We start from the raw sequence: 24926 nt of genomic DNA on the forward strand, positions 1-24926 counted from the left end.
GACATTAGTAATTGAAGGAAATGTTAAATTTGGTAGAAGTTAGTGGAATTAAAGAAATGATTATTTTTCTCGCCCAAGTTCATGGACCCCTCAATTCTTTCTTTGGATGTTTTGAGGGTCTGTGACTTAAGGTTCAGAACGCCTCAAGATTTTCTTTGGCCCAAGTGGCAACCCTTTTCCTGTGTCATCTTTGTCCCAAATATATATAGTCAGGCTAAAGATTTTATTTCCATTATTATAAAGGAGCTGCTACTATAAACAATATGTTATCTTCATGTGTAAGGCATTTTCTAGGTTTTTTAAATTGAAAAACAATAGAACCAGATGATTTAAAGATAAAAACGTAATAGCACAAAATGGTATACGTGAAAAGTAAGTGTCCTTCCTTCCTTACAATCCCCAGACACTCCACAGAGGCAGCTATTGTTGTATGTCTATCCTAAAAAACTTCTAAACAAATGCTTTTTACTACATAAGGGCAAATATTTCCTATATTCATTTTATAAGTAATGTGATCTTAGAGTTTGTTTCTTAATCTAGAGTCATAAAGTCAAGTAATTTTGATTTTAAATTTTTTTTCTTTTAAAATCTCTGAAGAATTGAGAATTGGCAAATTGTAGCTTTCTGGTTGAATTATTTTAAAGCTTGGATATGAAACCTTAATCTTTTATCCCCATGTGGCAATTTGGCTGTCTGTAAGCCTTGCATTGTGCATAGGACTTTTTTATTATATACAAGGTAAATATTTTGAAGTCAGAATAACTATTGATTACGTGGCTTGTGAATGTATTTTTTCTATGAGTTATTTATGGCTTATATAGCAGTTTTGGTCAGAAGAGCAAAAGTGGGCTACCGTTTTGAAGAAAGTAGTCTTATTTCTGGTTATCATGTTGGTAAGCTGGATCTTTCATACAGACGGCACTCTCAAACTTTCACTGAAGTATGTGTTTATTCATCCAGTAAATATCTCCATGAATACATGGACCATGCCTGTACTTTTGTATCTATCTGGTACAGTGAATGACATATGGTAGGTGTTCAGTAAATATTTGCTGATGGAATGAGCAAACACCTGCTGTGAACTTTAGATTACAAAAAGGGATAAGACTGCCTTCAAGCAGTTTATAGTCCCATAGAAAAGAGTTGTACATGGATGACTCTGTATAAGGTTTAATGTGTTACATAGACGATAAAAGTGATATTGTGGAAATTTGTGTCGCAAGGGACATGATTTGAACTAGAGTATATTTGAGTTCATGTAATAGCTAATTGAGTATAAGATACTACTGAATTATTTTTTACAAATTATTTCTGAAGTTATTTCATATGCCAGGAAGCCATGAGTTTTTTTTAGATGCATGTCATTGCTTTTCATGTTGAAAAGTGTGTGATGCCCCACAGAGTTGTTAGAGGGTTGAAGAATTGTGATCTAGTGTAGAGTCACCTTTTAGGATAGGCAAACTTGTGTTAAGAGCAATTCCTGGGGCCCCTGGGTGGCTCAGTCGGTTAAGCATCTGACTCTTGGTTTTGGCTCAGGTCATGACCTCAGGGTTGTGAGGTGGAGCGCCCCAACAGGCTCTCTGCTGAGCGTGGAGCCTGCTTAAGATTCTCTCTGTCTCCCCCTCCTTGTCCCCCCTCTCTTAAAAAAAAAAAAAAAAAAAAGCAATTCCTGTTTAAAGAGCTCTGGGAAAAGAAGCTTTGTGATTTGGAGGATGACCTAAAGAAATAGTGCTGCTTCATTATTATACAAGTAATGTGCAGATTTTATTTATTTTGGTTTAAAGCACAGAAGACACTTTCCATAAAGTACTTAGATGATTTTCTGTACATTATAGGTGCTTCAGTCAGTAGTGGTTCTTTTTCAGCTTTGTCTGAATGAAATATCAGCTCAGCCATCTTAGAGTTCATCAGGGCTTTCCGAATACCTCCAAAAGAAATACAAAAGATTTAGGTCAGTGATTCTCAGACTTTGTCATGCATCAGAATCACCTGGGGGGCTTGTTAAAACACTCATCCCTGGGCTCCATTCTGATATTGTAGTTTTTAATGGGTCTGGAATGGGGCTTGGGAATTTCTTTTTTTAACATGTTCCTCATGCTGCCTGTCCAGTGACCACCCTTTGAAAATACCAATTTAGAAGGGAGAGTAGCAGTTCTCATCTTGACCACATAGAATAATAGTCTGGGATGCTTTTGTAAAGTACATGTGTAGATCTTACCCTAGAGTTAGCAATGGAATCACAATTTATGGGTGATTTTGATTCTAAGTAGAAAAAAGGTTAGTATGTGTGCCCATGTACCCTGCCTGTCCGCCTTGCCAGTTTACTACTCCTGTCAGAGGTATTTCTTTCTGCTCTAATTAGTTCTTTGGCTTTTAAGCCTTTTTTTTTACTGATTCATTGTGTATATATGTAACCGAAATAAAGTGCATCTTGACACAACACACACGCACACAAATAAATATACAGTTCATTTTGTTCCCCCCATAGTTATGTTCTGTAAAGTTACCATGAACAATGAATTAGCGAATACTGAACCATTGCTCCTAAAGGAGATACAGGGTTGGAATCCTGTAAACCTCTGGTCACACCATTTTCATCAACCAAATCAACGCATACTCCTGTTTTATATATGTTTCTGTTTTAAAGATACTTTATTTAACTTATATTGTTGATTCTTGGCATTGAACTCAGAGCCAGGAGCACTCTAACTTGTGCCTGAGTGAAGCTTGTCTTAACACACATAGTTTCTTTGTAAGGCGCATCACAGCCTTCTTGGTCTTAGGAACACTAGACAGCACTTCAGCACTACACTTGGGGAGCCTATAAACAATGACATCAACAAAAAACCACAAAAACGCAAAAAAGTGGCACTAAAAAGAACATTAGAAGTACACTTGTTTACAGTGTGAGAGCTGAAACAAGGAGAGTGTCACCTTGTTTGACCTCAGCTGGGAAGAGATGACTGGAGCGACTCAAATGCAGCTCTGTACATTCTTTGAATGACTGTGAAAGTACTGCACATAGTGATTTGGGGGGTCACAAATTTTGGGAGTACGTGAATTTGCAAACACAGAATTTGTGAGTAATGAGGATTGGCTGTACATACGTTTTTCCCCTTTTCATTTCTATTTTGTTAAATGAGCTACTTACTGATTTTATGATTCACTAGAGATTCAACCCACAGTGTGAAAAACACTGTTTGATTCAGCAACATATGTTATATATTATTTATTAGTTATGCAATGATAGGTAGCAAGTGATATTAAACTATATGTATGTAATTTCCTTCCTTTCGAGAATATAGGGTTTAATCTTGGTAATAGGGTGCTGTGGTTTTGGAGGGTACATCCTCAGGTTTGGGTTGTAAAGTATCCCTGATGGCTGGATTGTGGAGGGCATCGCACGGGTGGCAGAAGGTGGTGGCGGCGGCAGCGGCAACAGCAGCAGAGGTGGCGACTAGACACTAGGCTGGTTATAAAGCCAGTGCAACTGGAAATGTGATTTCTAGTTATGTATTTTCAGCAGATTTGTGACAAGACACTTTGGATGCCTTGTGGATTAGGGGATTTCAATTAAGTCTTAATTTTATATCAGGGATTCTTAATTGAAGTCTCTGGTACCTAGATAGACTTAATGGGGGTCTGTGAACTTACTGATTTTTTCTTTTAACCACAGTTTTATATATATGTCTCCTGATTACTCCCCTCATCATCAGATTATTAATGCAGTAAATGACCTAGAGGAGGTTAAGAATTACATTTTAGTAGATAATACAGATTACTTTTCTCATTATTAATCCTCATTGCATTTGAATCACAAAGTTCTAGGTTTCCTGAGAATTCTAAGGCATTCAAAAAGCTTTAGACTGAGTTTATACTGTTTTGAAATGCAGACTGTTTACATGGAAACATGTCACTGAGGAATGTAAATGTATTGAATATAAGAAAAATTCTTTAAGCACAAAATTAATATTTAGATATTGTTTGCTTGTATTACAGTCAATTTGTGTTTAGAAACAGTGGCATAATTAAGATTTGCCTGACTTGTTATTTGCTGTTAGGAGGCACAGGAAGGTACTCATTCTGTAGAGTGGTAAAGCAGTACAGAATGATTATTGGAGATGTGCTCAGCCATTTGAGCATTTCTTGAGGTAGCTAGTGTCTCTGGAGATTGGAAAAGCAAAACCCCAAAACATCCACCTTGTTTTATGTTTTTGAAAATACCCACCTCTTCGTTATAACGGTATTGTTTATGCTTATTTGTAAAAAATTCAGAATATACTAAAAAAGTATAAAGAAGAAAATACAGATTGCTTGCAATCCTACCATTCTGAGATATCCATGGTTGACCTTTGGGTGGATGTACTTTCTTCCATGCTTTTCCCCCTCTGTATTTGTATATTTATAGGTACATATGTATAGGGGTGTGTGTGTGAGTGAGAGAGAGAGAGAGAAAGAGAGAAAGAAACATTTGCTTTTTAACCTGTACCTTTCAGATTGAAAAACCTGTGGAAAGACTGACCCAGCCAGTCATCTTGGCAATTACTGGATTAGCCCTAGTCACTGTAGCCTGAGAGGTGGCTGGTATAAGAGAACGGCAGTTTGCGTTTTAATCGTTGGTGTAAAGGGAGTTTGGAAGGAAGGAATAGTGATTCCCCAAAACAAGAGGATTTAAAGCATAAATACAATTGTGTAAAAAATGCTGGTGGGATAGACATTGATTTTAATTTATTGGTACTATAACTAGGTTGTATTCCATTATATATATTTAGGGTAATTTAATCAGTTCCCTTTTGATGAATATTGGTGGTTATGCAGCCAAAGTTTTCAGTTCTTAATAAAAAAATGCTTCAGTTTTTTTAATTGAAGTAAAGGTGTTTTGCCTTCTCTCTTAGGTTATTAACCTTGTTTTCTTGTAGAACTTGTATAATTTGTTCTAGTTCACATGGCTCTGTAGATCCATTTTTTTCATCTAAATGGATGTCCAGTTGTCCAAACATCATTTTCTAAAAAATCTTTTCTTCCTGGTTTGAGATGCCACTTTCATCGTCTTTGAAATTTCTTAGGCATTTGGATTTTTTAATTTTCTATTTTGTTTCATTGTGCAGAAGATTTACTGTTTTAATCATTTCATTGTTTTATCATTATATATTTATAAATTTTAAAAGTTTATGGTGAGGCTAGTTACTTCTCCCATTCCTATTGCTCTCCTTTTTCAGAGTTTTCCTTCTGTTGTTGCTTGTTTATTTTTCCAAATGAACTTTATAATTTTGTCTAACTCAAGGGAAAAAATATTGGAGTTTTTATTGGCATTTACCATACATTTATAAATTAACTTATAGAGAATTGACATCTTTGTGATGTTGACTTCTTATCCAAGAACATGGTTTGTCTTTTCATATGTTGAAGTCTACTTATATTTATTTTTCAGGAACATTTTTCTTGCATTTGCTTTGCTTTTGGTTAAGCTTGTTTTGGTTAAACTTATTTCTAGGAATTTTACCTACTTGGTTAATATTGTAAATGTCACCTTTTTTTCCATTATATTTTATAACTTGTTATAGTTTGTATTTTAAAAACGATTTTTATATGTTAACTTTATATCCTGTGACTTTAAGTTACCTGATTGTACTTGTTTTTGCATTGATTCTTTTGGGTTATTATACAGATACCATATCATTTGGTTATAGAGGTAATTTACTTTTGCTTTTCCAAGTAGAATGCTTCTAATTGCTTTCCCTTATTTAAAATTTCTGTTGGAGATTACGTCCATTCCATGTTGAATAGTGAAGATAATAGGCATCTTTGTTTTGTTTCTTTGGTGTGACTGCCTATAGTGTTTCTCCATTAAATAAGATATAGATTAGCATAGACTGGATTATAGATGTAGAAAACAAAATGGGGGGGCACCTGGGTGGCTCAATTGGTTGAGCATTTGACTCTTGATTTCAGCTCAGGTCATGATCTCTGACCTGTGTCAGGCTCCATGCTGGGTGTGGAGCCTGCTTTAGATTCTCTCTCTCCCTCCGTGCGCACCCCCCCCCCCCACACACACTCATGTGCTATTTCCCGCCATCTCTCTCTCTCTCAAAATAAATAAATAAATGAAAATTAAAGAAAGAAAACACAGTAGGCATTTACAGTAGAATATAATAAATATATATGTGATTAATAAAAATATATGTAAAATCTCCAGTGTTTCTATAATGAATGAGTCTTGAATATTTTTAAATGCCTTCTTGGAATTTATGGAAATTTTCCCTTCAGATCTGTTCATTATTGATGAATTATAATACCATATCATCCCAGCATTTGTGGAATGAACCCCATTTAGTAATGAAATATTATTATTTTTTTTTTTAAGATTTTATTTATTTGACAGAGACACAGCGAGAGAAGGAACACAAGCAGGGAGAGTGGGAGAGGGAGAAGCAGGCTTCCCGCTGAGCAGGGAGCCCGATGCAGGGCTCGATCCCAGGACCCCGGGATCATGACCCGAGCCAAAGGCAGACACTCAACGACTGAGCCACCCAGGCGCCCCGAAATATTATTCTTTTTAAAAATGTTTTTAGTCTTACTACATTATTTGTAAAAAGACTTAACAGGCTTTGGCCTCTCATTGGCCCAAGGTGGCCACTCCATATCTAAATTTATATCTATTTAAGCAGCCAACTCTGGATGACAGTAGTGGTTCACTCTCATTTCTAACTTTCCTGGAGATGGAATATGATTGGCCTAATTCAGATAAGGTATCTAGCCTGATTCAGTTGACTGTCTTTGGGGTAAGGTGAGATGATTTACCAATTTGGTGGACGGCAACACACCCCTGGGGAGAGAATGGTAGTTGAGAGAGTGGACATCGGTGGGAGTGAGACTGATCCCTCAAAAGGTGTCTAATTGTAATTTTGTATTTTGCCAATACCACATTTATAGTCATAGTTAGCAAAGTTCCAGGTTTTACTGAACAGAGTAAGATTTCTTAAGTTGTATTCTATTACTGGATCACCACTGCCTTTCTTACCTACTCTACAGGACATATTTTCAGTAGTTACTTGGAGTTAAGCAAGATCCTAAAGGGCCCTTTGAGTCACCTTCCACTGCCACTGCCCACCCCACCCCAAGGGGGAAGCTCTTACTTTTAGTATAGGCATACAGTTGCATATATCCAATTCTGACATTTATTCCAGTGTATGGGTTTTTTTTTTTCTGCACACGAAGCAATTCTCTGACACCAGGGGAATGTTCTACAGTTCAACTCAATTCTTTTTTTTTTTTTTGAAGATTTTATTTATTTGACAGAGCACAAACGGAGGGAGAGGGAGAAGCAGGCTCCCCTCTGAGCAGGGAGCCAGATAGGGGGCTCGATCCCAGGACCCTGGGACCATGACCCGAGCCGAAGGCAGACACTTAACCGACTGAGCCACCCAGGTGCCCCAATTCAACTCAATTCTGACACTATCTGGAGATAGCATCAGATCCCACAAGATAAGGGCTCAGTTCTATAAGACTGTTCGCCTCCCCCACCTTAAGATGCCAGTCACAAGTCCAGGTTGTCACCTGTGCATCTGACCAGCTGGTTATAGATTGGAGTATCCAATTACCACCCCCTTGGGTTCAATTAATTTGCTAGTAAACTGGCTCACAGAACTCAGAGACACATTTTACTTGATGGTTACTGGTTTATTATAAAAGGATAAAACTCAGAACAGTCAGGTAGAAGGAAATGCATAGGGCATGGGCACGGAGTGTCCATACCCTCTCGAAGCATGCCCCTCTCCCAGCACCTCCATGTATCCTTCAGCCTGTAAGCTCTCTGAGCCCAGTCCTTTCAGGATTTTTTGTGGAGGCTTCATTACATAGGTGTGATTGATTAGATCATTAGCCATTGGTGATTGATCTGCAATCTGTAGCCCTTCTCCTCTCCCCAGAGATTAGGGGGTGGGACTGAAAGTTCCAACCCTCTAAATCACACGATTGGTTCTCCTGGCAACCAGCCTCCATCCTTAGGTGCTTTCCAAAAGTGACATCATAACATAAACTCAGATGTGTTTGAAAGGGATTTGTTAGGAATATCAAGACACACTTATCACTTAGGAAATTCCAAGAGTTTTAGGAGCTCTGTGCCAGGAATGGAGACAAAGACTGAGTATATATTTCTTGTTATCGTAGTATTACATGGAGCTTCAAAAGTTAGAATTTATATACTTATCTAGAGTGACATTACTTGGTTTAGCCAGAAGTTTATATTTGAAAGGTATCTTTCTAAAATAGATTTATTGGGGCACCTGGGTGGCTCAGTCGGTTGAGTGTCTGCCTTCAGCTCAGATCATGATCTCAGGGTCCTGGGATCAAGTCCTGAGTCAGGTTCTCTGCTCAGCTGGGGGTCTGCTTCTCCCTCTCCCTCTGTGCCTGGGTGTGCGTGCTCTCTCTCTTAGATAAATAAATAAAATTAAAAAAACAGATTTATTGAGGTATATTGAATAAACTGCATGTACTTGTACAATTTGATGTTTGTATGTATACACCTGTAAAAATGTTATTACTATAGTCAAGATTAATGAACATATCTATCACCTCCAAAAGTTGTTTCTTCATGCTCCTTTATAAGCTTCTGCAGGCAAACACTGATCTGCTGTCACTGTAGATTAGTGGTTTGCATTTTCTAGACTTCTTATATAAATGGGGTCATAAAGCATATATCCTTCTTTGGTTTCTTTCACTCAGCATAATTGTTTGAGATTCATACATATTATACCATGTATCAATAATTCATGTCTGTTTATTGCTGAGAATAGTCCATTTTATGGATATACCAGTTTATCCACTCATCCGTTGCTTGGTTTTTGGCTATTACAAATCAAGCTGCTATGAACATTTTTGTACATCTGTTTTCATTTGTTTTGGGTAAATACCTGGGGATGAAATGGCTTGATTGTATGGTGGGTATATTAAAACTGTTTAACTTTCCTAAAAAGCTGTTAAACTATTTTCCAGAGTGATTATACCATAAAGATACCTTTTGTGAGATGCATAGTTGAGAATCTTGCTACTCAAAGTTCGGTCTGTGGAAATGGCATTACCCGGGAGTTCGTTAGGATTGCTGAATTCCAAGTCCTGTCCTACACGTCTTGAATCAAGACCGTGCATTTTAAAAAGATCGCTAGGTGGTTCAAATGCACATTAGAATTTGGGAAGCCCTGGTTTAGAGCAGTAGTCCTCAACTCCCCCCCCCCCCCCCGCCCCTTCTCTAACACCTGAGGGTTTTGATATATTTCTATGAAATTCTCAAATGGGTCTAGGAGATGCTGGATGATTTTAAAAGTCTGATAGATTATATTGATAAATGCAGAGTATTCTGCCCCACCCGCACCCCAATGATTGCTTCCATTATACTGATTTTTACTTATGGCAGTAAAGTGTTCGTCTGTTGCCCATTTCAAATTTGGTAGTTTCCAGAAGAATTGCTTCCCAAGCATTTTTCAAGTATAGAGCTGGCACAGTTTTTTTTTGTGGGTTGAGAGATACTCATTTTCTTTTTGTGTAATTTCTTGGATGAGTGAATCCATTTGCTAGCTTTTTAATTTTTTTAAATGTTCTTATTTTTACTTTGCATAACCAGTGATCTAATTCTTGGTTGTCACATATAGATAGGTGTCTTAAAATTTTCCGTAAGAGTTCTCCCTCAGTATTTAATATATGCAAAATAATGTCAGAAATGACTTTGTTAATCAGTAGATAAGCTAACTGAATATCAAATAATATCTTTTAAAGTCTTGTGTCAATGATTTATTTTGCATACTGTTTTGAATTTTCTCTACTACTCATTTCTGTTGTTGCTTGGATATTTAAGAGCAAGCCAGCCACTGATGTTACTGTCACCTTCCTAAACTTAGTGTTGATGTTGAAGGCCATGGTCTTAATCAGCATTAGGAAATTCTCAATTTAAAACAAGGTTTCAGAAAACCAACAATTAGATAACAAAAGATTAAACATTTGTTACTTTATGAAGTGGAACTAATTAGTGTTATATAACTTCTAATTGAGTTGTTTTCCAAAAGTTGATTTGTCAGTCAGGTATTTTAGAATTATAATGGGTATGATAAAATGTTTCTATACAGTAAGATTGCCTTCACTTTTATATTTCTGCTTAAGATACCAGTTACTTCAGCCATTAAAGTCCTCTCACTCCCTTTTCTTTTTCATATCCCTACAGGCAGTTAAGATAGAGAAGCTGTGGGTGATTCAGTTCTTATTCATTGAAAATTTAACACAGCTGTTTTTCAGAAGAGAAAAATCTTTACCGTGTTATTAAATTCTAAAAGGAATTTATTGCATATGGGCACTTATCTGTTTAGTTGATAAATGTCTTTAAATTTAGTTTTATAGAAAAAAGCAGAACCTTAGTAATGTGACTTTATTGATTTTTTCTTAAAGCTAAAGCTGATGTATTTCTTTGGGAGGCAAAATTAATGAAATACATACAATGTTAATTACAAAGGCAGTATTTAGAGTATTAGAGGAATGGATGGGTAGCATGGTGAGAGCAGATATCCCTGTCTTCCTAATTTTGAGAGAGAAGCATTTCACTTAAGTATGATGTGATTTTTGGTTTTGGTAGATCCCCTTTATCAGATTGAAGAAATTCCTTTCTGTATTTTTAGTTTTCTGAGAATTTTTAGAAAGGATGTTGGATTTTGTAATTTTTTTTCTGTGTATAGAAATGATCATGGCATTTAAAAAAATTAATACGGTGAATTATATTGATTTTGAAACCAATGTTACATTCCTGGGATAAACCCCATTTGGTTATGTTTTATTCTTTTATCGTGTTGTTGGATTCTGTTTGCTAAATTTTTATTTAGGAAGATTGTATCTATGTTCACAAGGGATATTTGTAGTTTTCTTCTTCTGTAATGTCTTTTTCTGGTTTTGGTATCAGAGTAATACTGGCTTCATAGAATGAGTTGGGAAGTATTCCTTCCACTTCAGTATTACGGAAAAATTGTGTAGAGTTTGTTGTATTATTTCCTCCTCGGATATTTTGTAGAATTCACCAATGAAGCCATCTGTCCCTAGAGTTTTGTATGAAGGATTTTTGACTGTAGTCAGAGGGTCATTCATGTTATCTATTTCTTCCTGAGTGAGCTTTGGTGAAAGTTTGTTTCTTTCAAGGAATTTGTCCTTTTCACTTAAATGACAAGCTTATTGATAGGAGCTTCATAATACTCTCTAAGGTGATGTCTCCTCTCTTGTTCCTGACATTGGTCATTTGTGTCTTCCCACTTTTTTCCTCATCAGTCTGGCTAGGAGCTTATCAATTCTATTGATTTTGTTAAAGAATTAATGTTTGGTTTCATTGATTTTTTTTTCTTTGTTGATTTTGTTTCAGTTTCATTGATTTCCACTTTGATCTTGATCATTTCCTTTCTTCTGCTTACTTGGATTTAATTTGCTCTTTTTCTAGTTAGGGTAGAAGGTAAGGTCATTGATTTGAGACCTTTATTTTAATATAGGTATTGAGTGCAATACATTCCTTCATAAGTGCTGTTTTAGCAGTATTTTGCAACTTTTTGTTTAAATTTTCATTCACTTTAAGATACTTTCTAGTTTCTCTTTTGATTTCTTCTTTGACCCTGGGGTTATTTAGAAATGTGTTACTTAGTTTCTAATTATTTAGTGGTTTCACAGATATCTTTCTGTTACGAATTTCTTTTTTTTTTTTCCTGTTATAAGTTTCTAACTTCATTCCATTGTTGTCTAAGAACATATGGTTTGAACTCTTGTAAACTTTTTTTGAAATTGTAATACACTTTTCAGAATATGTTCTGTCTTGGTAAATGATTCCTGTGAACATGGAAAAAAGGTGTGTGCTGCCTTTGTTGGGTGGAGCATTCTGTAAAAGTCAGGTTAAGTTAGCTGGTAGTGTTACAGTTTGCAGTATCTTTGCTGATTTTCTGTCTAGTTGTTTTATCTATTATTGAGAATATGGTATTAAAACCTCTGTAACTGTGGGTTTGTCTATTTACCCTTGAAGGTTATACTGGTTTTTGTTTCATGTTTTTATTGGGTGCATAAATGAGTAGGGTTGTTATGTCCTTTTGACCGATTCATCTCTTTAAGCATAATTAAATAAAATTTTTTTAACGTTTATTATTTTTAGTCATCTCCACACCCAAACTCATGAACCTGACTTAGATCAAGAGCTGTATGCTCTTCCAACTAAGTCATCCAGGTGCCCCAATGAAATAAACTTCTTAATCCCTGGTGATACTCTTTGTTCTGAAATCTGTGTTGCATGCTAATATGGTCATACAAAGTCTCTCTGACTAGTGTTAGCATTGTATAACTTTTTTTTTTTTTTTTACTTCTAACCTATTTATATCTTTGTATTCAAAGTGTGTTTCTTCAGGGGCGCCTGGGTGGCTCAGTCGTTAAGTGTCTGCCTTAGGCTCAGGTCATGGTCCTGGGGTCCTGGGATCAAGCCCCACATCAGGCTCCTTGCTTGGCGGGAACCATGCTCCTCCCTCTCCCACCTGCTTGTGTTCCGTCTCTCGCTATGTCTCTGTCAAGTAAATCTTTAAAAAACAAAGTGTGTTTCTTCATATTCAAACTGCTTTTCAAAGGCAGCTTATAATAGGGTCTTAACTTGTTTTTATCCAGTCTCACAATCTCTGTCTTAATAGGGTGTTGACATCATTTACATTTAACATGATTTTCTAATGAAGATTTTACACTTTTAGAACAGTTTTGGGTTCACAGCAAAATTGAGGGGAATGTACAGAGATTTCCCATATATTCCCTGTCCTCACACATGCATAGCCTTCCCCATCATCAGCATTCCCCACCAGAGTGTTAAAATTCATGAACCTATATTGACAAATCATAATCACCCAAAGTCCATAGTTTACATTAGCATTCTGTGGATTTGAACAAATGTATGACATGTTATCTATCATTATGGTATGTATGATACACAGAGTGTTTTCAATGCCCTAAAAATCGTCTGTGCTCCACCTTTTTATCACTACCCCCCAACCCTCCATAGCTATTGATTTTTTTACTGTCTCCATTGTTTTGTATTTTCCAAAACATCATTTAGTTGGAATCATACAGTATGTAGCCTTTTCAGATTGGCTTCTTTCACTTAGTAGTATGCATTTAAGGTTCCTCCATGTCTTTTCATGGCTTGATAGCTCATTTCTTTTTAGCATCGCATAATATATTCTGTTGTCTGGTTGTGCCACTGTTTATCCATTCACCAACTTAAGGACATCTTCATTCTTTTAAGTTTTGATAATTATGAATAAAGCTGCTGTAAATATCCATAGGCAGATTTCTGTGTGGTCAGAGATTTTCAGTTCCTTTGCATAAGTATCAAGGGCACAGTTGTTGGAGTATATGGTAAGAGAATGTTTAATTTGGTGAGAAACTGCCAAACTGTCTTCTAAAGTGACTGTACCATTTTGCATTACCAGCAGTAGTGAATGAGAATTCCTGTTGCTCTACATCCTCGCCAACATTTAATGTTGTCAGTGTTCTGAATTTTGGCCATTTTAATAGATGTGCAGTGGTATCTCCTTTTAATTTGCTTTTCCCTCATAATATACGACGTGAAGCATTTTTTTATGTTTATGTGCCATGTGTATATCTTTTTTGGTGAAGTATCTGTTAAGGTTTGGCCCAATTTTTAAATCAGATTGCTTCTATTGTTGAGTTTTAAGAGTTCTTTGCATAGTTTGGATAACAGTCCTTTATCAGATTTTTTTCCTCAGTCTGTGGCTTATCTTTTCATTTTTTTTTTTTGACATTGAGTGGTTTTTACCCAAGTTTTTAATTTTGATGAAGTCTAATTTATCAATTTCTTTCACGGCCAGGGCCTTTGGTGTTGTATGTATGTATGTATGTATGTATGTATGTATGTATGTATTTATTTATTAAAAGATTTTATTTATTTATTTGACAGAGAGACAGCTAGAGAGGGAACACAAGCAGGGGGAGTGGGAGAGGGAGAAGCAGGCTTCCCGCTGAGCAGGGAGCCAGATGCAGGGCTTGATCCCAGGATCCTGGGATCATGACCTGAGCCGAAGGCAGACGCTAAACGACTGAGCCACCCAGGCGCCCCCTGGTGTTGTATTTAAAAAGTCATTGCCATACCCAATGTCATCTAGATTTTCTTTTTTGTTGCCTTATAGGAATCTTGGCATTTTACATTTAGGTCTGTGATCCCTTTTGTATTAATTTTTGTGAAGGTGTAAGATCTGTGTCTGGATTTGTTATTTTGCATGTGGATGTCCAGTTTTTCCAGCACCATTTGTTGAAGACTTAAAAAAAAAGATTGATTTTAGAGAGAAGGGGGGCGGGGGGAGGGCAGGGGGAGAGACCTAAGCAGACTCTGTGCTGAGTGCAGAGCCCAAGACGGACTCAGTTGGACTATCCTGAGATCATGACCTGAGCCGAAACCCAAGAGTCAGATGCTTAACTGACTATGCCACCCAGGCGCCCCTTGTTAAAAACTTTTTACTGAGTTTTCTTATCCATGAACATGAAATATCTATTTATGTAGTTCTTCTCTGATTTCGTTCGTCAGAATTTTGTGGTTTTCCCTCATAGATATTGTACAGACGTGTTAGATTTACACCTGAGTATTTCATTTTGGGAGATGTTTAGGTAAACAATATTGTGTTTTTAGTTTCAAATTCTACTTGTTTGTTGCTGGTATATAGGAAAGTGATTTACTTTTGTATATTAATGTTGAATCCTGCAGCCCTGTTATAATCACTTACTAGTTTGAGGAGTATTTTGTCATTTCCTTCAGATTTTCTACATAGATGATCATAATATCTGTAAAGACAGTTTTATGTCTTAATTCCCTATCTGTATACCTTTTATTTCCTTTTCTTGTCTTAATTTCACTAGTTAGAACTTCCAGTATGATGTTGAAACAAAGTGATGAGGGGACATTCTTGCTTTGTAACTTAGTGGGAAAGCTTCAAGTTTCCCACCATTAACTATGATGTTAGCTATAGAATTTTTGTAGATAGTCTTTTGTCTAATTGAGGAAGTTCCCCTGTATTCCTAGTTCACTGAGATTTAATATGATTTTTGATATGGTTAGGTTTCACTCTGTCATCTTACCATTTCCCCTTCTTCCCTTCTTTCCTTCCTGTCTTTTTTAGTAGGTTCTGTGCCCAATGTGCAGCTTGAACTTAACAACCCCTAGATCAAGAGTTGCATGCTCTCCCAACTGAGGAAGCCAGGCGCCCCTAAAAAGTATTGAACACTTAATGGATTTGTGTGTCATCTTTGTGCAGGGACCATGCTAATCTTCTCTGTATTATTCCAATTTTAGTATATGTGCTGCCGAAGCAAGCACTATTTTCTGTTTCTTCTGTTGGTTTTCTTTCTCTCTTACTCTGCCTTCTTTGGAATTATTTTTTTATTCCATTTTATCTGTTTTTGGCTTATTTGCTGTAACTTTTTTTTTTTTTTTAATTATTGTTTTACTTTAAGTGATTGATATGGGACATGGTCATCAAAGAGGTCTGACTTATTTCCCAGAGGACACTTGATAACGTCTGGAAACATTTTTGATTTTCATACTGCGAGGGGTGGGGGTGTTACCATCATCTCATAGGTAGAAGTCAGGGATGGTGCTAAACATCTTCCAGTGCACAAGACCTCCCACAAAAAGGCTTACCTTGCCCAGAATGTCAGTAGTGCCAAGGTTAATAAATTCTGACTAGGGGTTTATAATATACAGATCTTTCTTGACTTACAATGAGCTTATGTCCCAGTAAAGTCATTGCAAGTTGAATATGTCATAAGTCAAAATGTCTTTAACGTACCTAACCTACTGAACATCATGGCTTAGCCTAACCTACTTTTAAACGTACTCAGAACACTTATATTAGCCTCGAGTTGGGCAAAGTCATCTAGCAGAAAGTCTTTTATAGTAAAGTTTTGAATATTTCATGTAATTTATTGAGTACTATACTGAAAATGAACAACAAAATGGTTGAATAGGTACAGAATGGTTGTAAATGTATGGGTTATTTACCCTCATCATTATGTGGTGGCCTGCGAGCTGCAGCTCACTGCTACTGCTCAGCATCACAAGAGGGCATTGTACCACATGTTGCCAGCCCAGGAAAAGATGAAGATTCAAATTTTGAAGTATGGTTTCTACTGAGTGTGTATCATTTTCAAACCATTGTAAAGTGAAAAAATCGTAGGTTGGATCGTCGTAACTTAGGGACTAGCTGTATGTCTTTAGTTTATCACAGTCTGTCTTTAAGTGATACCACTTATGTACAGTGTAAGAACCTTATTATAGTGTATTTCCATTTATCCTTGCCCGGACCTTATGCTATTGTTTCCATACATTTTACACTTGTAATAAACCCTGTAACACTTTATTATTTTTATTTAAATAGCCAATTATTTTTCAAATACTTTTAAATGATAAGAGAAAGATGGAGGTAGTTATCTTCATAATGATTATTACTCCTTCTCATCAGTTTATTTTATATCCAGAGTTCCATCAGGTATCGTTTTCCTTCTTCCCAAAGGATTTTTGTTAACATTTCTTGTAGTGTGGGTTTGCTGGTGATTAATACTTGAGCTTTTGCATGTCTAAAAATGTTATTTCCCCCATTTTTTGTGTGGTGAAGCACATAACAAATTTATCCTTTTAATAATTTATAAATATAAATTACAGTATTAACTATTTGGGCATTATTGTATAACAGATCACTAATGTCACTTTTGTTTTTGTAAATATTTTTGTTGGATATAGAATTCTAGCTTGACAGTTTTTTCTTCCAGTATTTGAACAGTGGTGCTCCAGTCTTCTCAGTTGCATTGTGTTTTTTGTTTTTTTTTTAAGATTTTATTTATTTATTTGAGAGAGAGTGCATACAAGTGGGGACAGGGGGGCGGGGTAGAGGGAGAAGCAGACTCGATCCCGATATGGGGCTCCATCCTAGGTCCCCAAGATCATGACGTGACCGAAGGCAGATGCTTAACAGGTTGAGCCATCCAGGCACTCCCACTTGCATTGTTTCTGATGAGAAATTCAGTGTCATCCTTTGTTCCTCTGTGTGTAGCATGTCTTTTTTTCCAGCCTAGTTGGTGGAAACAGGTGCTCTTCTTGGCCCTGACAGGCACTTTTCCTTCTAATTCTGTGGGATAGTTCTTTCTCCAGTGCTACGTAGTTTATTCACAGACTTGTGCTGAGCATTGCAGAGAACTCTCTGCAGATCTCCTGGGCTCTCTCTGTAATGCCTTCCTTTTTGGTACTCTGTCTCTGAACTTTAGGTGCCTTCATCTTCTTAGACTCTTGTTTCTGTCTCTTCAACTCATGAAGTCTTTTAAGCTCTATCTTAGTTCACTTTCATCCTCCACAGCATAGGGACTTTTCCAGGATAGTAAGCTGAGGCAATTGTAGGACTGTTTGTTTTTTGTTTTGGTTTGTTTTAAAGATTTTATTTATTTGACAGAGACACGAGAGAGGGAACACAAGCAGGGGGAGTGGGAGAGGGAGAGGCAGGCCCACCGCTGAGCAGGGAGCCCAGTGTGGTCCTCAATCCCAGGATCCTGGGATATGACCTGAGCCGAAGGCAGACTGTTAATGACTGAGCCACCCAGACGCCCCTGTTTTGTTTTACTTCTTTTAAGTATCATTGTCCTTCATTGCCTATTGTCCAGTGTCTGGAAAGCCATTGTTTCAATTCTCATCAGATTTTTTTTTTTTTGCTTCTGGTAGAAGGGTGAATTCATTTCCTGTTACTTCACCTTTTTTTTTTGCAATTTATTTTAAAGTTTTATTTATTTGAGAGCGAGAGTGTGCATGTGCACAAGTAGGGGGAGTAGCAGAGGGAGAGGGCGAGGGAGAATCAGGCTCCTTGCTGAGCAGGGAGCTTGATGCAGGGCTCAATCCCAGGACCCTGGGATTATGACCTGAGCCAAAGGCCAGACACTTACCCGGCTGAGCCACCCAGGCGCCCCTGCGATTTTTTTTGGTAATAAAATTCATGTAATATAATTCACCATATTAAAGTGTGCAGTTCAATGGCTTTTACTATATTTAGTGTTGTACATCATAACTATCTTGTTCCAGAACACTTCCATCACCCTAAAAAGAAATCCCATACCCATTAGTCACTTTCCATCCTATGACCCCTACCACTAATACGCTTTCTTTCTCTGTGGGTTTGCCTGTATCTGGACGTTTCCTGTAAATGGAGTCATACAATATGTGGCCTTTTGTATCTGATGACTTTCACATTGTATAATGTTTTAAAGGTTCATGCATGTTGTAGTACTTCATTCTTTTTTATGGCTGAATAATGTTCCACTGTATGTATGTCATCTTTGTTGGAGTGGAAGTCAGCTGCTGAATCCTTTTAACTATTTTTTCTCCCATGTAGTCCATATTTGGCCTCTCCAGGCGATTCTAATATGCTGCTGGGACTGAGAATGAGATTTAGAAAGTTAGTACGAGAAGAGAAGCAGCATTAGAATAGGATAAGGACTTATCTAGAGTCTTTTTTTACTTTGTCTTCCTCCATCTCTTCTTTCTTTAGGTTATGGAAGGCATACCAGATCAGTAGTTTTAAAGATTGACACTGGTTGCTTTTTGTAATATGTACTATTTTAGAAAACTGTAGAAAATGTAGAGGAGAAAATAGAGACCACCTATAATTTCACTAGTTAATACTTTGGCACATTTTTTACCAGCTTTTTTTTTAATTCTGCGTTTATTCATGCTATCATCTTAACATTCTGTTTACCTTACTATATTTGGGATTAACTTCAGTATGTGATTTTGTTTCCTGCTTTTTCTACTTAATGCATAAATATTTTCAGATGTCATTATTTTTCAAGAAGTCTTACATGGCAGTGTATTTAAAGCTTAGAAACATCTTATCAAACTGTTTTCCAGATTATACCAATTTACACTTTAACACATTCACTAGCACTCATTCTTGAAAGTGTCTGTTTTACTCCTCACAATTTCACCAGCATTGTAAATATTGTCTTGCCAGCATGTTTTGCTTACATTAACTTTTTGTTTCATCATGTTATTTTTCCTTCTTCTTCTTCTTCTTCTTTTTTTTTTTTTTTAAGTAGGCTCCATGCCCAGTATGGGGCTTGAACTCATGACCCTGAGATCATGAGTGGCATGTTCTACCAGCTGAGCCAGCCAGGCGCCCCTTTTCTTCATTTTAAAACTCAACTTTATGGAAGTGTAATTTACATACAGTATAAAGCATTTATTTTATGTGTGGTTCTTTGTTTTAATAAACAAATGTACCTGTATGACCACCATTCCAAACAATAAGGAGAACATTTTCATTCCCCACAAAAGTCCCCTTTAACCCTTTTGCAGTCATATCCTCTACCCCCATTTCAATCAGCTAATGATCTGGTTCTGATCACTATATATTAGTTTTCTCTGTTTTCACATGTCATATAAAGGGAACCATAACAGTACGTAGCCACTTCCATCTGGTTATTTCTCAGTATACTTTTTTTTGCGGACTTTAAAAATAATTTTTATTATTGAAGTATAGTTGACACACAGTGTTATATTAGTTTCAGGTGCACAACATAGTGATTCCACAATCCCATACATTACTCAGTATGCAACATGGTAAGTGTAGTCACCAAACAATGTTACTACAATATTATCATATTCCCCACACTGTACTTTTCATCTCTGTGACTTATTTTATAACTGGAAGTTTGTACCTCGAATCCCTTTCACCTAGTTTGCCCATCCCCGAGCTCCTTACCCTAAAGTGGACTCATTTTTAAAAATTTTTTATTTTATTTAAATTCAGTTAATTAACATATAGTGTATTTTTAGTTTCAGAGGTAGAGGTCAGTGATTCATCCATTGCACACAACACCCAGCGCTTATCACATCTCGTGCCCTCCTTAATGCTCATCACCCAGTTATCCCATCCCTCACCCCTCTCCCCTCCAGCAACCCTGCTTCCTACAGTTAAGAGTCTCTTAAGGTTTATCTCCCTCTCTGATTTTGTCCCATTCTGTTTTTCCCTCCCTTCCCCCATGATCCTCCATTTTGTTTCCTAAATTCCACATATGAGTGAAATCGTATAATGGGCTTTCTGTGATTGACTTATTTCGATTGGCATAATATCTTCTAGTTCCATCCATGTCGTTGCAGATGGTAAGTTTTCATCTTTTTGATGGCTGAGTAATATTCCTGTGTGTGTGCGCGTGTGTGTGTGTGTACACACACACACATCACATCTTTATCCGTTCATCTGTTGATGGACAGCTGGACTTTCCAGTTTGGCTATTGTGGACATTGCTGCTATAAACATTGGGGTGCAGGTACCCCTTTGGATCACTATGTTTGTATCTTTTGGGTAAATCCCTAGTAGTGCAATTGCTGGGTTGTGGGGAGCTCTATTTTTAACTTTTTGAGGAACCTCCATACTGTTTTTCTAGAGTGGCTGCAACAGCTTGCATTCCCATCAGCAGTGTAAGAGGGTTGCCCTTTCTCCTCAGTATACTTTTGAGGTACATCATTGTTCTGCATATCATCAGTTTGACCCCTCTTTTTTTTTCTTTTTTTTTTTTTTTTAACTGAGTAGTATTCCAATGAATGAATCTATCCACTTTGTCTCTTTACCTGTTGATGTACATTTATATTGTTTCCAATTTTTGGCTATTGTAAGTAAAATAACAGTTAACATCCATGTGCAAGTTGTTTGTGGACATGCATTTTACTTCTTGGGTACATATTTAGTAGGATTGCTGGGTCATGTGTTACACATGTATTTTTTTGTTTTTTTTTTTCTAAGATTTATTTATTTGACAGAGAGAAATAGCGAGAGCAAGAACACAAGCAGGGGGAATGGGAGAGGGAGAAGCAGGCTTCTCGCCGAGCAGGGAGCCCGATGTGGGACTCGATCCCAGGACCCTGGGATCATGACCTGAGCCGAAGGCAGATGCTTAACGACTGAGCCAGCCACCCAGGCGCCCACACATGTATTTTTTTTAAAACTATTTGAGAGAGAGTGCGCACTTGTGAGAGAGCACGCGTGGGGATGGGGCAGAGGGAGAGAGAATCTCAAGCAGACTCCTTGCTGAGCAGGGAGCCCAACTTGGAGCTCCATCTCAAGATCCTGAGATCATGACCTGAGCCAAAATCAAGAATTGGGTGCTTAACCAACTGACTGAGCCCACCCAGGTGCCCCATAATAAGCATGTATTTACTTTATAAGAAACTGCCCAGTAGTTTTCCAAAGAGGTGATATCATTTGGCACTCCCACCAACAGTTGGTGTTGTCAGTTTCGTAATTTAGTCATTTTGTGAGTGTGTAGTCAAAACTTTCTGTGGGTTTATTTTGCATTTTCCTGATATAAAGTCGTTGAGCATCTTTTCAAGTGCTTATTGGTCATTGTTGTATTTTCTTTTGTGAAGTGTCTGTTTAAATCTTTGACTCATTTTGTTAAAAAAAATTGGGTTGGTTTATTATTATTGAGATATAAGGGTTCTTTATATATTCTGCATGGAAGGGCTCTCACATATGTATTGTGAACATTTTTCTCAGTCTGGCATGTCTTTTCATTTTCTTTTTTTTTTAAAGATTTTTTTTATTTATTTGAGAGAGAGAGAATGAGAGAGAGCACATGAGAGGGGGGAGGGTCGGAGGGAGAAGCAGACTCCCTGCAGAGCAGGGAGCCCCATGCGGGACTCGATCCAGGGACTCCAGGATCATGACCTGAGCTGAAGGCAGTCGCTTAACCAACTGAGCCACCCAGGCGCCCTCTTTTCATTTTCTAAAGTATGTGTTTTGAATAGCATAATTTTTGAATTTTCAGGAAGCCCAATTTATCAGTTCTTTCATTTATAATCTGTGCATTTTGTGTCCTAAGAAATCTTTGCCAAACCCAGGGTCACTAAAATTTTTCTCCTATATTTTCTTATGGATATTTTTATAAGTTTAGGCTTTATTTTTAGGTCTGTGATCTATTTTGAGTTAGTTTTTATATAAAGAGTGAGGTAAGAGCATAGGCTTATTTTTTCCCAAACTCCTGTTCAGACCATTTGTGGAAAAGTCCATCCTTACCCTCATTTAATTCCCTCATTAATTGGCACCTTTGTCTAAAATTCATTATCTTTATGGTTTCTTTTGCTTTACATGTTCTTATGGTAGTGCCACTGTTGATTAATTTAGCTTTATGATTTATGATTTAGTTTGTAATCAGATTGTGTATGTCCTTCAAATTTACTTTTTCAAGTTATTTTGGCTATTTTTCTTTGACCTTTCTAAATGAATTTTAGGATCAACTTGTCCATTTCTGTTTTTTAAAAAAAACCCTTATTGGGGTTTTGATTGGAATTTATTAGAAATTTAGATAATTTGGAGGAAAACTTACCCAAATATGTGTTTTTTGGAACAGTATTGAGCCTTCCAATCCCTGAACATGTTATATTTCCATTTATGTTGCTATGCAAGTTTCACACATAATTTGTTAAGCCTGTCTCTTAAGTATTTAGTAGTTTTGATGCTGTTGTAAATGATACTGCTTTTTATTTTCATTTTTCAGTTGCCGATATATGGAAATACAATTGAGTGTTTTGTTTTTTCTTTAAAGATTTTATTTAATATTGACTTGTGACTTTGTTAAATTCACTTTCATTCTAGGAGCTCTGTTGAGATTCCCTAGCATTTTTTTCCCTACATGAGCATATCATGTACAAATAATTTTGGTCTTCTTTCCCAGTCTTCATGCCTGTATTTGTTTTTCTTCCCTCATTGTACTGACTAGAATCTTAGGTGAAATGTGGGCTAGAAGTGGTAATAGGCTTCCTTGACTTGAATTTCATCTCAGGAGGAAAGCATTCAGTCTTTGACCATAAGTATGGTGGTTAGATATAGGTTTTCCATGGGTGCCTGCTCTTTATCAGCTTGGGGACATTTCTTTCTTTCAGGGAATTTTATGTTATAATGGGTGTTGAAGAAAGGGTTTTAATTGTCAAAATCCCTAAATATTTTTTATCCTGTTCTTAAAATTCCACTATTTTGAATATTGCACCTCTGTGATATGTTTTAATAAGAACAAGAAACTTTTATCTCTTAGAATGTGCCATGAACTACTTACTGTATCATCACAATTCTTTGAAGTGTATGTTATCTAATTTTTACACGTGAGCTTCAAATCATTATTTTCCAAAGGAACTTAAAATTTCTTTGTTTTCTGTTCTCTTCATTGTGGATATATGAATATTCATTTCTAATAATTAAGGTTTATTTGTTGTTTCTCCTTGTGTACTATTTTGGTTTCTCCCCACATCCTTGTTGATTTTAATTATTTTTAGAGAACGTTAAACCATTAACATGGTTTTAAAATTCAGAACCGTACAAAAGAGAATGCTCAGAGAATTGTCTCTTTCTTTATCCATTCTACTCCATTCATAATACCGTACTTTTTGTAATTCTTAACTGATAAATGATCACGTTTATCGAACTTGCTTGTGTGTTTGAGAAGAAGGAACCTTGGGTGTAAAGTTTTGTATGTAGCTATAAGATCTGCCTTACTAAATTAGGTCTGTGCTTAGGTTCATACTTGTTCTTTGTCCACTTGCCTTATGCTGAGAGTGGTGTGTTAAAGTTAGTTAATACTATTAGTGTGTCTTTATCAGTCCTTACATATACTGTAGCTTTTGCTTTATAAAAAGGTTGCTGTGTTATTTGATGCATAGATATTCTTAAATATGTATAGGATATCCAAAACTTACAGAGACAGACATTCATGAATGAAATGCAGAAACTAAAAGCCTTTATTGCGAATTGTGGTTTTTGGGTCATGCTTAATGCTCTTTGACTTGAACTTTACTTGTCTGATAATTGGGATCTGCTTGTCTTTCTTACTGTCTTCCATTACCTGATAAACTTCCATTGATTCCTTTAATTTTCCTTTTCTGAACCACATTTTTTTTTTTTTTTTTGGTGTGTTTCTTGTACACAGCATGTAGTTGAGTCTTGGGTTATGAGACAAGTTGAAAATTTTGTTTTTATAGATAAGTCCGTTGATATTTATTGATATGACTGAATGTATTTGATCTCAATTCTTTTATAATATTTAATAATTTTTTGTATTGTTAAATTGTTTCTTTTTTTGCTCTTTTTAAGAATGATTTATTTATTTTAGAGAGCATGTAAGTGGGGGGGTGGAGCAGAGGGAAAAGAAGAGAGAATCCTCAAGCAGACTCTTTGCTGTGAGTGCAGAGCCCAAATGGGGTTCAATCCCAGGACCCCAAGATCATGAGCTCAAATCAAGAGTCGGCCACTTAAACAACTGAGCCACCCAGGCGCCCCTCTCTTTTTGCTCTTATTTAAAAAGATTGTATTTTGTATTTAAGAAGGTTTGTATTTTTTTTTTCTTCTCTCATTTTTAGTTGTATTATTTCCACTTTGCGTGCAGATGTTTGTACATTAGTCTTTCATCCTTTTCCAATCTTTGAGAGATTTGTGTGTGTGAAAGTAAAATTTTACTACTAAACTAAAAGTTTACCAGTTATCTCTTGGTTGGATGAAGAGAGAGAGAGAGAGAGAGGGAGTGTGTGTGTGTGTACACGTAAAATTTTACTAGAGTTTATGAGTTATATCTTGGTTGGATGAAGCCAAGGTGAAGATGGACTGTAGTATCCAGTATGTAGCCAGTATTCACTTGTGGCTTTTGAGCACTTGAAATATGGCCAGTGTGAATTTAGATGTTCCATACAGGTAAAATACACACTAGATTTTGTAGACTTGTTATGGGAGAAAAAAATGTAAAGTATCTCCATACATTTTTGTATTGATTGTGTGTTGAAATGATAACATTGTAGATGTGTATATTGACTTAAATAAAACATATTATTAAAACTAATTTCACTTGTT

General features: G+C 36.5%; 1 protein-coding gene and 1 non-coding gene across 4 annotated transcripts in view; one reads left to right on the top strand and one right to left on the bottom strand.

Annotated features, from left to right (window-relative positions):
• Window positions 1-24926, top strand: part of EPC2 (enhancer of polycomb homolog 2) — a 124185-nt gene that overhangs the window by 12590 nt on the left and 86669 nt on the right. The window lies entirely within an intron of this gene.
• Window positions 15267-15373, bottom strand: LOC123839985 (U6 spliceosomal RNA). Its single transcript, XR_006789821.1, has one exon. It is a non-coding gene; the product is annotated as a U6 spliceosomal RNA (small nuclear RNA).

This window comes from Mirounga angustirostris, unplaced genomic scaffold, assembly GCF_029215605.1.
Source record: "Mirounga angustirostris isolate CCGP_5_RB_7025 unplaced genomic scaffold, mMirAng1.0.hap1 SCAF_3, whole genome shotgun sequence".
NCBI lineage: Eukaryota > Metazoa > Chordata > Mammalia > Carnivora > Phocidae > Mirounga > Mirounga angustirostris.